Source organism: Anas platyrhynchos, chromosome 2 (assembly GCF_047663525.1).
Source record: "Anas platyrhynchos isolate ZD024472 breed Pekin duck chromosome 2, IASCAAS_PekinDuck_T2T, whole genome shotgun sequence".
In the NCBI taxonomy this organism is placed as follows: domain Eukaryota; kingdom Metazoa; phylum Chordata; class Aves; order Anseriformes; family Anatidae; genus Anas; species Anas platyrhynchos.
The window spans coordinates 2,174,636-2,184,093 of NC_092588.1; the positions used below are offsets into that span (position 1 = coordinate 2,174,636).

The following is a 9,458-nucleotide window of genomic DNA, read 5'->3' on the forward strand; positions in this document are numbered from 1 at the left end:
AAAAAAAAGAGAAAAGAGAGAGAGAAAGAGAAAAAAAGAGAAAAACAAAAAAAAAGCCATTTCTCAGACTCCCAGCTGATGGGTACCCAAATGATGGGTACCTCTAGCCATCCCGTGTCCAAGTCATTACTGAAGTGATGATGGTCATGCAGGAATATCCTCCTTTCTGTAAATACTTTGTGTAACACCAGGTTTTGCTCCTCACAATCACAGCACATGCAGATGAAAGCCGTGAAGTATGGCCCATGTGGGCAATGGCAAATTACCTCACCTGTAAAGAATATGATTTTTTTTTTCCCCACAACTTGTCAATTATCACTTGTTTTATGGCTCGAAGCACGTAGAGTTATTTCCTTTCTAAATAGTGAGTCTTGATTAACCTCACTTACTTGCAATACTGTACTAAAGGATCCTGAAGGCTCTTTGCACCCTGCTGTACTACATATTTAAATTGCTAGGAAAAATAAACCTCTATTGTGAATTGTAGCAATGCAGCTAAATGACTTTGTCAGAGCACATCGAGATAAAAATGCAAAATGCCCTGGGTTCCAGCTGGGGGTTTCATCAGAGGAACTGGGACCCTGGGACCCCGACTCCCTTTCTGAGTGCCCAGCAACAGATTTCTGCTGACTCCTTAAAGCCAGGCTTCCTTCCAACTTCCTTCAGTAATGAGATCTGCAGGGAGAGGGGATTTGTGTTTTTTTTTTTTTTTTTTTGGTGCTGTTTAAACACGGGCTGCCCATAACTACTAAGCAACAAATTAAGTGGCACCTGTGTTGGAGTCAGCAGAAAAAATAAATTTATATATATATAAAAAAAAAAAAAAAAAGAGGAAAGAAGGGGAAAAAAAAGTCAGTTTCATATCCTCTGACCACTGATTTGTTCTGTTTCCTACAGGGGAAGGACAGGCCCCTTCTGTCACTGGGACAGAAGGGAAGGAAAAGCCATAAATCGGTCACTCACATTCCTGCCAGCTGCAGAGCAAACATACAGAGAGGCACAGCAAAACAGATGCATGCGGACACCTGGAGAGCTGACTCTGCATTTTCCAAAGTCTTGCTGTAAAATACGGTTCTCTGTTGGGCTGTTGCTTCTCCTACTGCCATTCTTAACCATGGCACGGGAGCATTAGGCTGAAAAGGAACAACCTGGGTCACGATCTCCAGTCTCCTAGGGCATCCTGTATTGTGTCATACCATTTTTCTAAGCAGATCGTGTTTTGCATTTCAAGTATTCAAGATTTTCTTTCTGATGAGATGCTCTTCCAGCATTTCTCTCCTCTGATAACCAGGAATTTTCCTTTAATTTCCAGCTAAAATTTATTTCTGACCTGCACAGACATTTCACTTCTTCTGCCAGTACTGATTTTCAATTAAGTAGCTCGTCTTCCTCTATGTTTTATGTTCTTGGTGTTTTTATATATGATAAGCATAGACCTTATTTTGGTGACTAAAACAAGGCTAGCTCTTTTTCTCTTCTCCAAGAGTTCAGGTCTCCATCCCCTGAAAATCTTTAAGTGCCATTTTGCATCTCCTTGAGTTTATATTTTCTTGGTCTTGGGTGACCAGACATATACAGAGCACTTCTTGTATGTATTCACCAGAACCATATTACACAGCTCCGAAAACTAAATAAACCCCTCCTAACACATCCTCACCCTCTCTTGGCCAGTGTGTTTGGGATCCCGGGTGCAGTTTGAATTGCTGTCAATGTATGGCTTGGCTGTAAACATCCAATTGATGGGGATGGACTAAGGTGTTCTTGGCAACAGTAATTAAAATTAAATAAATCAGCATTTGGATACTATCTTGTCTCTATTTTTTAATCATCTAACCAAAGACAAATTCCTCTTTGGCTAATAATAACAAAAGCATAGCCAGAGATGGAGAAGGGACCAGAGAAACACAGAAAGGGACCAGACACACAAAGCTATTAAAATACCTACAGAAGTCAATGGGAGTTTGCCACCTGAATAGATGTATGACTCTAGATTTAGATAATTCTGAGTTACACTCAGAAAATATATTAAAAAAGCTATTTGCCCATATTTTGGAAAACTATTTTGAAAGTCTATCAAGCTGGGCACTGAGGCAATAAATACAGTACAGATCATTACCCTTTTTTGGGGAAATGACTGTCCTTTTTGGGATGGACATGCTAATACTGTTCAGTAGGTAACTTTGGTGTGAGAGATTAAAACCTAAGATATCTAATTAAAACGAGGGCAGATGTTTAAATTAGTTTGAAGAGGAGAAGATATTTGAAAGTGTGTATCATTTTGATATAAAAAATGTAACAGCTGTGTATGGAGCCCATAAATCCCACAAAGAGCTCAATAATATTGAGATCCCATAGAATTTGGAGTTGGATGTAAAACATTAAAACTCTTGCATTGCAATGCAGGATTGCAGGGGATTTGATGACACTGGCTCAGTCTTTTGCACAGTTAATGAGCAATAATCAATGCCACCATTTTCAGTGGCGAGGTGCTCCCTGCTCTCTCCCTACTTGACATCCGCAGATAGACTATTTCCTCCACGCTTTATTGTTTTACATATTTACCAAAAAATTAGGCTCCATCTGCAGCTTGTGAGGCTGCAAAAGGCAAACAATTCCCCCCAGATTGAGAGCAATAATAGGTTGTTCTCCATGCAAATTGGGCAAAGCAAATGCTGCGTAATTGGCTAAAAATGAGACTCTGATGATCTCTGTTCCAAACTGTCATTTAAGACAAACAAGTATATTTGCATGTGAGAAATACTGCCAGCCTACAGCTGGAGGAGCCTTGATAGTGGGGCTATCACATATTGGTCCAGGCTAGACTCCACCAGTCAGATGTGGGGTGGCTGACGTGCTAATAATCCTATCAGATTTGCTCCACACTTATAGGGCCACTGGGGAATAACGGGGTGACACGGCTCCCAGGCAGCCCTTGGGAAACAAAAAGCTTGTGTGCTTATAGGTACCTTCTTCAGACACATGATGGCAACCCCGGGTCAGAATAAAGATGCATCAAGCAATATAACTTCTATCTGATGAGAGAGGAAACGCTTAGCAATGTTATAGAGTGGGATTTCCCTACATATTCCCTCTTAGAGGCTGGGTTAGGGACTTGCTTTAGTTTTGTAGGACACATTGCCAGCCAGAACGATCATAGTCACGTGCTGAGGGCAAGCTAATAAACCTGATGAGTAGTAAAGTTCACATTTTCTGTCTGTCTTAATGTGCTCACGTGGTTTCTGGATTCAGTGCTGGTTGCAGAACCCAGGCAAGGTGACCTTACATCTGTCCTCAATGTACTTTGTATACTCTGAAAGTAATGAAATCCTCTTTTCAGTTCCCTGCTTGATCACAGAGATGCAGAAAGCTATCAGTGTAAAATGTCTTGGAGAGGTGGGAGTATTACTACCCTAAAACACAAGGGGAAAACCTCAGATGGAGCCCTGAGAGGCTGGACTTGAGCAGAAACCCTTCCCACCTTCTGACCCGAGGAAACATCAGTGAGTGATGATCAAGGGTAGTTTGACATCCCTGCCCACCTATTCTCCATTGCATCCCAAACCTTACCAGCTTCTTCTAATCAGGACAGGTTCAAGGTTTTAGGTTAGGTTAGATGTTAGGAAGAATTTCTTTACTGAAAGGGTTGTGAGGCACTGGAACGGGCTGCCCAGGGAGGTGGTGGAGTCACCATCCCTGGAAGTCTTCAAAAGACGTTTAGATGTAGAGCTTAGGGATATGGTTTAGTGGGGACTGTTAGTGTTAGGTTAGAGGTTGGACTCGATGATCTTGAGGTCTCTTCCAACCTAGAAATTCTGTGATTCTGTGATTCTGTGAAAAAACCTAGGGACAGGCAAATAGGTACCAGATGCAACCAAATTCCAATCAGAAATATATATCTTGACCATCTTTGGGGAGAAGGTGCTATAAGCATGACAGGACATTTATCATGCCACGGGCAGGCACACTGACCCCAGTCTTAATTGGATCTAGCCTGACTAACCCTCTGGCAGCTCCTTTGAAACAATACTATAATAACTTGGGAACATGCTCTGAATGTGCTGCTTTGTTATCAGCGAGCAGCTGTTCTGTTGTGATTCACAAATCCTCATCAGATGAGGTGGAGCCCAGCATAGACTGGTGTGGTCAGTTCAGTTATAAAGCACTTGCTCGAGGCCAGGGACTGGGAGAGTTGCAGTCTCAGAGGGTCAGCACTGCAGAGAGAGTTTGATGTTGTAATAAAAAGGCTGTGTTTCAAAGGTACTTTTTTTTTTTATTTCTTTCTTTTGCTAGCAAGACTGTTTAAGCAGAATTAAAGTTTTCAGTTAATGTATTAGTTCTTTTATTGCTTGTGACCCAGGTTCAAATATTAAAGCTTTGCGTGATTCAATCTAAAGAGACAAAGTACCATGGCTTTATGTGTCACAACTAGGGCTAAAATATCCAGGGAAATTCCACGGCTGGAGAAGTACAGATGTAAGAGTTTTTTCTTAGCTCCAAGACTGTAAAGCAGAAGGTCTTTGAAAATAAGAGTGAGGTTTAAAGCAGCAGAGGAGAGAAGGTTCAGTGTCTATTTTTCTGAGCTGTATAATGAGGAAGATCTCAGCACGTAGCTCATGGAGATGCGTTTTGCTAGTGGGTATTTTTTTTAGTCATACTCTTCCCATACCCCTCTTCCATCCTATCCTCCACTCATTTTACCAGTGCTGTCTACTGACAACACTGACCTTTGTAGCAACCCAAGAACACAGGGGTGGATCTTACAACATGCAAATTCAGAAGCAGAGTTCCATGTAAACTTGAAGACAGATGCTTGAAATACAGCCATGTTTTTATTATTTTTTTTTTGTATAATGGTGTGCAGTAAAAAAGATAATAAATTGGAAAAAATAAAAACATGAATAAGCAGATAAATAAAATGAAGCATGTGAGTGCATGTATACATGAAAGTATACATAACCATTCAAAAAATAAACAGGATTTCCTGAAATACGTATATGAGAGAGGGAATTAGAGACAGGAAAAAAAAAAAAAAAAGTACTGTAAGGAGAAATGTGAAAGTCCTGCAACTTGTCTTACAAAAAAAAGATGCATGTTAATGCTTTGTCTGAGCTTACTCCCAAATCCAGGCATGTCTCCTGTTCATACCATAATCATTTAAGCATGTTTCTAAGACATGCAGGACTTTAAATTGGAGCTGTTGGATATACTGAGTACGATCCCTTTCAGGACTTATGGTCTTGTTCATACATTGTGTACCTTATGAGCAGCTGGCTTAATGTATTTCAGTCCAATTGATCAGCAGTCATTGCTGTTTTAGCCTCAACCTGATGGTTAGGTTCACAGCCCAAAAGTGTGTGGTCATGGCATGTAGCAGACCTAGGCCAGCTTTCAAATTCAGTTCTCACTGTGAACAAGTAATTTGGCATTTCCCATTACTGGTGGAAAAAGAAAGAGCTCGTATATCCCAGAAATGTCCCTACTCCCCACTGAAAGCTGTTGACTACTGCAAGCCTGAAGAATGAAATAATCTTCCTGAATGTCTCTGTCATGCCCCTGACCCTGAATTCTGCCTAAAACATCACATCTTGCCAACAGAGACTAAGCTAGACTAAGGGAATTATGGAGATGTTGGACAAATTCTTCTGGCTGTAGTATGTTGCCTTCTGAAAAGCCAGATGGAAATATTTGTGGAGAAGTGTGGCCACGGAGAAAAACTTATCTTCCAGGTAATCAGATACCAAGGAAAACATCAGCATATAGCTATCTGTCATGCCTGGTTAAAATGTGAAATAAGTAACAGTGGGACACATCATCAGACAAGAGGCCAAAGAATAACAGGAGAAGTGTGTCGCCTCTCATGCTGAGAAAACAAGCTGAACCCAGCCTCTTGGTATGTTTAAATCACAGCGTTTCCATGCAGAGGCAAGTATGAACTGTTCCCTTGAAAATCTTTAGTACAGCAATCACATAGTCCTTCCACCTCCTCATATTAAAGATATTTTCCTTTCCATAGCTGAGGGTCAAAAGTTTAGTGAAATTAACTTGCTGGAACATTGTTCTTTTATTTATGGGAGAAGCTGTGGTGCTTATGTTCCAGACGTAACTGCTGGAGCACATAGCTGCGTTCACATCTAGCAAGGCTGTAGTCCTGTTCTTTGTTGCCCTATTTGCAAGGAAACGCAGGGAGAGTGAACAAGCAGAGCCCCTGTATTGGATATTGCAGTTTTACAGCCATAAGTCAAGCTTATTCTCAAGGCTGGACTCCTCTATCACCTGTGTTATTAATGCTGAAGCTTAGTCTAAGGGCACAAAACCTAGAGCTCTGTTAAATGAGGCATTGCTGAGAGTATTAAGTCCATTGCAACAGCCTGAATTCATGCAGATCTGATCAAATCCAGGAGCAGAGGAAATATTCTGATAACTCTAAAATCATTCTTTATGAAATTAACCTAATGACATCTACAGAACTGAGCACTTAGGGGTATCGTGAGGGCCAACTTTGGCACATCAGTGATCAGCATCTGCACTGCATGTGGATGATGTCTCAAGAAACAAGTTCTCCAGAAAGCACCTTTCTCTTCCAATGCATCTCAACAATGTTTCTTGGTTTCTTTCTTCTGGTCTTCCTAGAGATCGTGCACTTCCAAGGTACTAGAAATGCTAGGGAAAGGAAGCGGGAATATTACTTTTTTCCTTTATTTTCATGGCAAAGAAATATAGATTAGATTTAGGGGTTCATTTGTGGTGTTTCTTTCATCAGACCTGCCAATTTCTTCAGGTAAACTTTGAGTTACTGGGGGCAAAATAGGCACCAGTTCTAAAGCTAGTGAACAAAATGGACAATGTCTTGTTCAGAATAAGAGGGAGAAAATGGACCATTTAAGAAGTTCTTGTCATCATGAGGCTTTTTGGAGGCTGATGAGGATATCTGCAGATACAGAGCATCTTCTGTAAGGATTGATCAGGATAGACTAGCTTTCTTCATGGATATCAGCTTATTGAATCAGGCTCTGTGGAAGGAATATCCGTGAGCTGTGAACTATGAGGCCCATAGCAAACACATCTCAAGGAGGCCAACGCTGCTGTGTTGGCCTATCTATCTATCTATCATCTATAGGGATAATGTGAATTTTCCTTGTCCGTGTAATGGGTTTCAATGTATTAAGGGATCTGTCTTGTTTAAAATTCCTTGTAAAATATAAGAAGGTGCCTAAGACTATAAGGGGTTTTGTGAAACAGCTGACAGATCCTACTTCTACAGATAAGTACTCTTCATAAAGTACTTGGGAACTGTTTTTAAAAATTTATAGAACTTTTATTTCAAAAGGAGACATTTAGAAGCAGAGACCTTTCTTTTCTTTCTTGAAGAATTCTTTCTTGAAGAATTTCCACTTCTTCATAAAATGTCCTCTATGTGTCCATCACTCTTACTGGTGACAGGGTTCACTGAAGGAGGTGGTTTATGTATGGAGGACTCACGAAAGCACTGTTCCCAGCCTTATTTGAATGAAGTAGCTCAAATGGAAGAGAATATGACCCTGCTGCATCTTGGCAAACCAAATCAACAGAGGACTTTTATCAAACATGATGCTTTTTGCACCAGAACACCTCAAATTTCCCCCAGTTTTGAGCAGAAGCAAAATCATCCTCGCTGCTTCAGCATTTATTCAGGTTTATTTCCATATGATGTGTTGCATTCAGTAATGGTGTCTCTTCCTTATCTCTTCGAGGACCATCAATTAAGAGGCCAATTGAATCCGTGAGATTCCTCTTGCTTTTAACAGCTGCTCGTTCAAAATCTCCTGTGGGTAAAAGGCAGCAGAAAGCTTTTTCTTCTCACCTTTTTTTCAGCAGCTAGTCACATAAAGGAGGGACGTGGAAAGGGAAATTCATAAATATGAGGAGCTGGAGCCAAGTATTGACCCATCTAAGGCCACTGCTTTCAATTCATATTTTACCAGAGGATGATTTCAACTGCTTCTTATGCGACCCAGCTTCTCATTGTGCGAATGATTTAGCCCAAGAGGCTATTTTAGATGACATTTATTATTTACATTTTTATATCCCTTTGGAGATTTCTTTCCTTTGCACAGTGCCCCCACATCTTTCTTTTAATTTCTATCCCAGCTCTCTCGCTGTGTTGTATCATCATGTTTGTGAGAGCCGGAGCTGAGGAATATACTCAAGACCAGTGTTCTGAGTACTGGGGAAGGAAACAAAATAATGGAATAGCTCATCTGTTGAAATTGTAGCTATAACCAGGTGTACTAAAATCTGCACAGTGTTCACCATTGAATTATCTTGCATTTTCATGTAGAATTTCCTCCCAAAGGGCTTTATAGTAAAAAATGATTTATCAAGCAACACTCATCCCTTATTTAGTCATGATGAAATAACATTTTTCTGGACGGTATTTTCACAATAACATAAGACCACACTATTCTTAGCACACAGCCAATTTTGCCTTATTTATTGTGCATCTCACAAGTCCTTTTGCATTCCCACAGGTACAGATAGCAGTATTCATTGTAGCTCAGCAATGGCTTTTGCAAGGAGTAAGAATATGCAGGTATGGAAAAGCAGAGTTATTTATGAGTAAATCCCATTTATAATTTAATGCAAAATCGTTTTCTCAATCTATTAAATATATTAATTAGATATCTCCAAATCTTCCTGTCCTTTCCAGGAGGAACCAATGCGTCTCAATATTCTTGAGAGAGAAAAGATCTCCTGTTCTTTGCCTGAGTGGAGAAGTCACTGGAGAGCTGGAAGAATCACCTGAAATCTGCCTGACTGATGGATTTCAGCCAAGGCAAACAGTTTTACCTGGGTTGTTCTGGAAGACCAAGTTGACCTTTTTTTAAATTATTATTATTATTATTATTTATTTACCATTAATTTGTGATGCCATTTGCACCTACAGAGCACACTTGGTTGTCCAAAGAGAAATTCAGTCTCCTACATCTTCCACCTGAATCTTTCTTAATACTCCTGAAAAACAGCTACCTGATACCATGACTCATATTGGTAAAAGTGAGTTTAACATTTGCTAAAGTAAACTAAATACAGGACATGCTGTCACTCATTTTAACAACAAATTCTCAAGAAATTAAAGTGCCTCACTCATCCAATTGTGGAAAAGGAGACATTATATATAAAATAGTCTACTTTTCTTGTGTTGTTGTCAGAATTGAACATTTCTTCTGGAAACACTCTCATTTTCAGGATTTCTGTGTAACTTGGTATAGCTGTAAAGACTAGAATTTTTAAATAATAATTTGGAAATCTGCAGCACCTTCTAGCTAAAGATACTTTGGTAATCTATACTCCTAGCTAGAAATCTTTTTCAGTGAGAAACATAAAGATATTGAGGGTGGGTTGTCAATCATGCACTTTGCCACCCCTGCAGTTCATGCTGGGACAGCAAGAGAGAAGAGTTTCTATTTGCAGTTGAAAAA

General features: G+C 40.0%; 1 long non-coding RNA gene across 1 annotated transcript; it reads left to right on the plus strand.

Moving 5' to 3' along the window:
- The first annotated feature begins 8,502 nt into the window (after positions 1 to 8,502).
- LOC106015896 (uncharacterized) lies at positions 8,503 to 9,172 on the plus strand. The gene is made up of 2 exons (XR_005263775.2): positions 8,503 to 8,569; positions 8,687 to 9,172. It is a non-coding gene; the product is annotated as an uncharacterized lncRNA (long non-coding RNA).
- The last annotated feature ends 286 nt before the right edge of the window (positions 9,173 to 9,458 follow it).